Below are 6,582 nucleotides of genomic sequence, written 5' to 3'. Positions count from 1 at the left end.
AAGATGTATACATGAATAGAATTCAGTAAAATTCTATTATTACTGCTGTATCAAGGCAAAATATATTCATGTCAATATGATTGACCTTTTTCAGGCTAGTGGATCTTTTTTGAGTTATAAATGCTTGAAGTTCTTTGCAGACTGTATCAGGGAAACCCCATCTCATTTGCCCAACTAATGAGGATTTTCTGTATCGAGAGTGGTAAATTTTTTATATTTTGTCCTCGACATCTAAAATTGCTAAAACATAACTACACAGCCAATAGAATCCATGAAACCACAGTTCTTAATTTTGAGAGAATGGCTATGGATATGGTAATATAAATGCATCTACATAATTTACTTATCCTTATGTAAAACTGTATATAAATATATAGCTATATATATTAGTTTTAAGTCATGTAGCTGTATATAATAAGGCATTATTGGTAAGGTATGGTTAAGAGTCCAATCTGGTTTTGACATAGAATGTGGGCTTTATTTCTGTAGAGCAGGACATAATTTAACTTAACTATCTTTGACATGTCATATGTTCTTTGTAAGATGAACAATTTAAAAAGGGAAAAAAGAATAAAGGGGATCATGTATTTTAAAAAAATAATGTTTAAGTAGTTCCATCATTAAGTACTCGTCATAAGTTCTCCTCAACCTCGCGTGATTAAATCTGCGATAGTAAGTGGAAAATAGTCGTAATAGTGTTAGGCAGATAATGATGGAATCAAAAAATTGTTTGGCATAGAAGAGGCCATAGCATAAAAAAGAGCTAGACACCTAAGGAAAAGCTGAATGATTTAGAAACGATTTTCCTGCTTCCTGCAGTTTTCTTCTCCTCTTGTTTGAATCTCCAGAAATTGAATCTGGATGCATAGTTTTAATCAACCTAACCACAGAAGATTTTGATTACAGCGAAGCCTGTATCAAGATAATTACCTTTATCTCTACTTGCACAACTATATTGCCCCTAAGCCTTCTTTAATGTAGCAGATCAACCTGTGGCCTCATTCAAGCACCTGAGAGCTGGGCAGTATCTCCCATAATTATACATGCTATCTGCCTCTTTATAACTTGCACACAGACTAAGGAAGCCATGCTAACGTGAGGCAAAGCAATTTCTTTCTTGTTTTTTTTTTTTGAATATTTATTTATTTATTTTGAGAGGGGACAAAGAGGGACAGAGAGAGAGAGAGAGAGAGAGAGAGAGAGAGAGAGAGAATCCCAAGTAGGCTCCACACTGTCAGCCCAAAACCCGACACAGGGCTCAATCTCATGAACCGTGAGATCATGACCTGAGCCCAAATCAAGAGTCCAGTGCTTAATCAACTGAGCCACCCAGGTGCCCCAAAGCAATTTCTTTTTTATTATGACTGTTTCACATCTTGGTAAATCTGCTAGTTGAAAATATCATGCATATTCATGATATATATTATCTATGAAACTTATTTTCTGGTTTAAAGCATATTTGAATAAGGAAGTATCTTGATGTGTTTGGACAAAATGTGTATGCTTCATCAGGGAAGTGGTGTAATCAGTCCCCCTTTGTATTCAACCTGTCCATTAAGAGCGTGGTAGAAACTGGTTCTAAATACATAGGATGTGGAAGGTCCAATACCCTTCCTGAGATCTCTCTGTATTCCTGAGTACTTAGATTCTTGGGGCCTCCTTGATAACATTGTTGAATCACTGCATCGTTCAACCTAGGGCCCAGTCTAACCTCTGGCCTTCCAAATGTGTGAGCCAGTAAGTTTCTTTATTGCTTAAGCCAATTTAATCTTTTTACTTCTGTAGCTTATGGCATAAGACATAGATTTTCCCTGATACTCATATACTCGTTTATAAGGAAAGAAAAATATGGGGCAATATTAATGATTTCCATGGTTATTAAGAGGGTACATTAAAACTCCTTTATGAATTGTTCCCAGAGTTAAAGAAGCATCTTTAGCTTGCAGGTTGTCTTAACAGCTCTCTATCTCTAGTGTAACAACAAAAATAGATATTAGGGCTTATCAATAAAATGTTTATTGACCCACATTGAAAAATCTCCGTATGTAATATTATGGGCTATATTTTTGTCGGGCGCTTTTGTTACATCAGTGAATCATACCTTCTTGCTTCTTCTATCTATTACTGATGTGAAGGCAGCCCATTTCACTTTGGGTACTATGGAATGAAAATATTGTAAGAGAGGAAGAAGAAAGGAAAATGGATTTTGTATCTATTAGTTTGGATAATACGGGCCTGAATGATCACTTGAAGATGACATTTTCACCTAGTCTCCCAGTAGGTATAGTAAGAGACAGCAGTTAAAAGCTTTGAATTTATAGTATTAACTTGAGTTATAAATGAAGAGAAATACCTGTATTTTAAAAACAATGGTTAGACTTACACTATACCTTCTAAGTTGAGCAACACTTCAGTGGACGTTATTTTGTTTAATTTCTTCAAAATCTGAATTCTCTAGTTTTATTATCATTATTACTTCACAGGTGAAGGAAACACTGAAATAAAATAGAGTATGGATTTTGAAAACAGACACGAAGATTTAAATTTTATTTAATGTTTATTTTTGAGAGAGAGAGAGACAGAGTGTGAGCAGGGATGGGCAGAGAGAGAGGGAGACACAGAATCCAAAGCAGACTCCAGGCCCTGAGGTGTCAGCACAGAGCCTGATGTGGGCTCAAACTCATGAACTGCAGGATCATGACCTGAGCCGAAGTCAGATGCTTAGCTGACTGTGCCACCCAAGTGCCTTGCAGACACCTAGATTTAAACCAGGCCTCTGCTCTCTATTACTTACAAGGATGGGGGCACATTATTTAACACATTGAAGGCTTGGATTCCTCACCTTTATAATGGAAGCTATATTGTTGACCTCAAAGAATGTGAAACTGTCACATTTGCAAAGACAGCTTGTTTTTTTTGTTTTTGAGAGAGAGAATGCAAGGGGAGGAGAGGGGCAGAGGGAGAGAGAAAGAGAGAGGCAGAAAGAGAGAGTATCTCAAGCAGGCTCCACGCTCGTTGAAGAGCCTGACAGGGGGCCTAGTCCCCATGACCCTGGGATCCCATCATCTAAGCTGAAATCAAGAGCTGGACACTCAACCAACTGAGCCACCCAGGCGCCCCATAGGCAGCTAGTTTTTAATTGGCATTCAGTCTGCACTAGTTTCTCTCACACCCTTTTATTCCCTTGCCGAGGGGTTGCAAATTGGTCCAGCACCACTGTTAGTAAGTGGTGCTCCTGGCCTCTGCCTCAGATCTTAGAATAATGAGTCAGCTTTCTTCTGTGATGTGATGTGTTTCTATAACAGAGGGCAGTACAACTAGAAGACTGAAAGTGAGAAAAGTAACTTTGCATGAAGTTATAGAACAAAATTGTATAAATTAGAATATATTTAAAAATGGAAAAGATAGACTTGGAAAGAATTTATTTATCAGCATTTTAACTTTGAAACAGTAGGATGTTTTGCTCATTTGCTGATGCAAAAGATGTGTACATCTTAAATGTGTTGGGCTGTATCTGTGTTGTGGGATATTTATAAATAAATGCTTCATTTGATAAGTTGTACCTATTTATTAAACTTATATCTGAAAAGCTGTTTAGAGGATAAAAAGTAAAAGTTGCTTTACCATCCCCTCAGTCACTTTTTCCTGTTGATTTTGTCACGCAGATGGTGGTAGATTGGTAGGTAGGTATATAGATACTGGAAGAAAAAAAAATTCTATTAAAGGTTTTGATCAACAAAATATCAACTCTCAAGCATATGTGTGTCACCTTTTAGCATTCCTGAAATTGAAATTCAGTTTGTAACCTGAGACCTATTCAAAGTGTTGTCAGTAAAATTTAGAATTTTTTAAATCTGAGGTTGGGCAAAGTCTGTGATATCCTTAAATGTTGGGAGATATAATGTACAGTTATGGATGTGAGTGGCAATTCTTTATCCTCTGGCATTGCTAGTGAGGTTGTTACTTTCTGTGGCAGGCAGGATAATGGCCCCCAAAGACATACATGTCGCAGTCCCTGGAATCTGGGAATATGTTGGGTTCCATTACATAGGGAAATGAAGGTTGCAGATGGAATTAAGCCTGCCCATCAACTAAAATAGGAGGAACTTAAAATAGGAGGGAGATTATCCTGGCCTGTCTTGGTATGCCCAAAGTAATCGCAAGGGTCCTTAAAGACTGAAGGGCAAGCGGAAGAGGTGAGTCAAGGGGAGATGTGATTACTGAAGATAGGCCCAGAGAGATGTAATGTGAAGGTTTCAACTCATCATTACTGCTTTTGAAGCTGGAGGGATGGAGCCCCCAGTGAAATATCACCAGCTTCTCGTATCTGGAAAAAACACAGAAATGGATTCTCCCCTGGAGCTTCCGCAAAGGTGCACAGAGAGCCTTGTGATACCTTGATGTTAGCCGATGAGTTCTGGGCCAAACTTCTAGTATAGACAATTGTAAGATAATAAATTTGAGTGTTTTAAGCCACTAAATTTGTGGTAATTTATTACGGCAGCCTTAGAAAAACAATACACTTTCTAATAACTAATTACCTTCTCTTATGACTTATAGAGAAGGAATCCAGAAATTTGGTGCTCTCAAATCTTTATAGACTGTTTTAAGAACTGGTAATGATTTTAGGATTAGATAAAAAAAAGAAATTTGCATCAGAACATATAAATATATACAAAGAGCAACAAACTAGGGCTATGCTAAGAAACATGAATAGATACCATTTCTAGCTGACAGACTAGATGAAAAAATAGTCTATCATCTATGAACAGTGAAAGAAATCTAATCAGTTCTTTAAAATCTTTCCAGGATAATACTGAGCCTTAAGGATTTTACAGATGATTTCTACTACATTACAAAGAACAGACCATTCCAATATTATACTATTTTACCGAATAGAAAAAGGTAAATTAAAACCATATAAGTTTCCTACCAAATCCTAAAGTAGACAGTGTAAGAAAGAAAAACAATAAGCTTTTCTCACTTAGGAAGGAAATGAATTCTAAACCTAATATTAGCAGATATTATCTCACAATGTATTTTTAAATAACCAAGTAGGGTTATTTTATTTGAGATTTATTCCAGAAATGCAGCAGTAGTTTAACATTAGAAAATCTTAAAATGTAACTATGTAATACAATTAAAGATAAAAACCATATGATCATCACAATGGATAAAGAAAATGTCTTTCCTACAACTCAAAACACATTCATGATAAAAACTGTTGGAAAATAGAACAAAGTAGAAACTTTATTAACTCAGTTAAAGATATTTATACAAAATACATAAACATCTTTTCAAAAATAGTGAAGCATTGGAAGCATTCCTTTTAAAATCAGAAACAAGGAGAAGATTTTGTTATCACTGTTTCTATTCAACAATGCATTAGAAATTTAAGGCCTTGAAATGAAGTGGGCGTTATGATTGTCTGCATTTAAAAAAAAACAAGGAATATGTAATTATGTTATTAAAATTAACAAGAGAGTAAGGTGGTTAGATATCAAAGGCATATTCAGTAACGAATTACGTTTTATAAGGCAGCAATTGGCAGTGAAACATTTAATTCAAAAATTCTATTAAATATATGGAAAAAATAAAATTCTTTGGAATGTGTCTAATAACAAAATACATAGGACATATGGAGAAAATTGTTGAGCTATTTTGTAATTCAATCATGAAGGCACAACTCAATGAAGAAATGAACTGTACTCGTGGTATGGAAGACTAAAGATGGTACCAATGCCATTTCCCTCAAATTGACCTATTGATAGAATGTATTTCCATTAAAATTGTAAAAGGAGTTCTGGAGGAAAATCGACAGGCTGATTCTAAATGTTATAGAGGAGCATAGGCCTAAGAATTGCCAAGACACTAGTGAACAAAGAATATGGAAGGGGAGTATGCTCCATCACATATTAAGTATAGTATATAATAAATAGGACCAGGCCATGGCACACGTTTGTGAAACTGATAAATAAAACAGAACACTGGGAGAGAAGACACATGATGTTAAGACATTTATTCACATTGAGAAGAGTTGAATTGAATCACATCGTTTAAATTTATAAAAAATTAGAAGAGAAAGTATAGAAAATTCATTTCATATTTTTGAGTTAGGGACAGATTTTTTTAAAAGGACACACAAATGCTAATTATAAAGGAAATGCTTGATAAATTCAACTATATTTGAATTTGAAAATACTGTATATCAAAATGTATCATAATGACAATGGAAAAAAAAACAGGTTTCTATGAGGCAAAAGATAACCACATTTCATGGATTTTAGGGTGCCTTTATTGTCATTGATTTTAAGACATACCATTATATAGTGTGCCACTGAAGAGGGAGAAAAAAACCCTATGCAATAAATTCTTAACTGTGAGACATTATTGGTTATAAGACAAATCACAAGTGAAATGGGAATCTTGGATTGAGTGATGTATATATAGTATTTGCAACACACATAATCAATAAAGTATTAGAATCCAGAATATAAAAACAACATCTTTAAATCAGTGAGTAAGAAATAAACAAGCTGTAGATGTGCCAAAAAGGACCAAAGACTCTAACAGCCATTTTTA

The 6,582-nt window shown here is 35.1% G+C and overlaps 1 protein-coding gene across 2 annotated transcripts in view; it reads left to right on the top strand.

Moving 5' to 3' along the window:
• The window catches only part of ADAMTS19 (ADAM metallopeptidase with thrombospondin type 1 motif 19), a 241,310-nt gene that overhangs the window by 76,158 nt on the left and 158,570 nt on the right, over positions 1-6,582 (top strand). The window lies entirely within an intron of this gene.

The sequence above is a fragment of the Neofelis nebulosa genome, chromosome 1 (assembly GCF_028018385.1).
Source record: "Neofelis nebulosa isolate mNeoNeb1 chromosome 1, mNeoNeb1.pri, whole genome shotgun sequence".
Lineage (NCBI taxonomy): Eukaryota > Metazoa > Chordata > Mammalia > Carnivora > Felidae > Neofelis > Neofelis nebulosa.
This window is presented reverse-complemented; position numbering and strand designations above follow the sequence as displayed.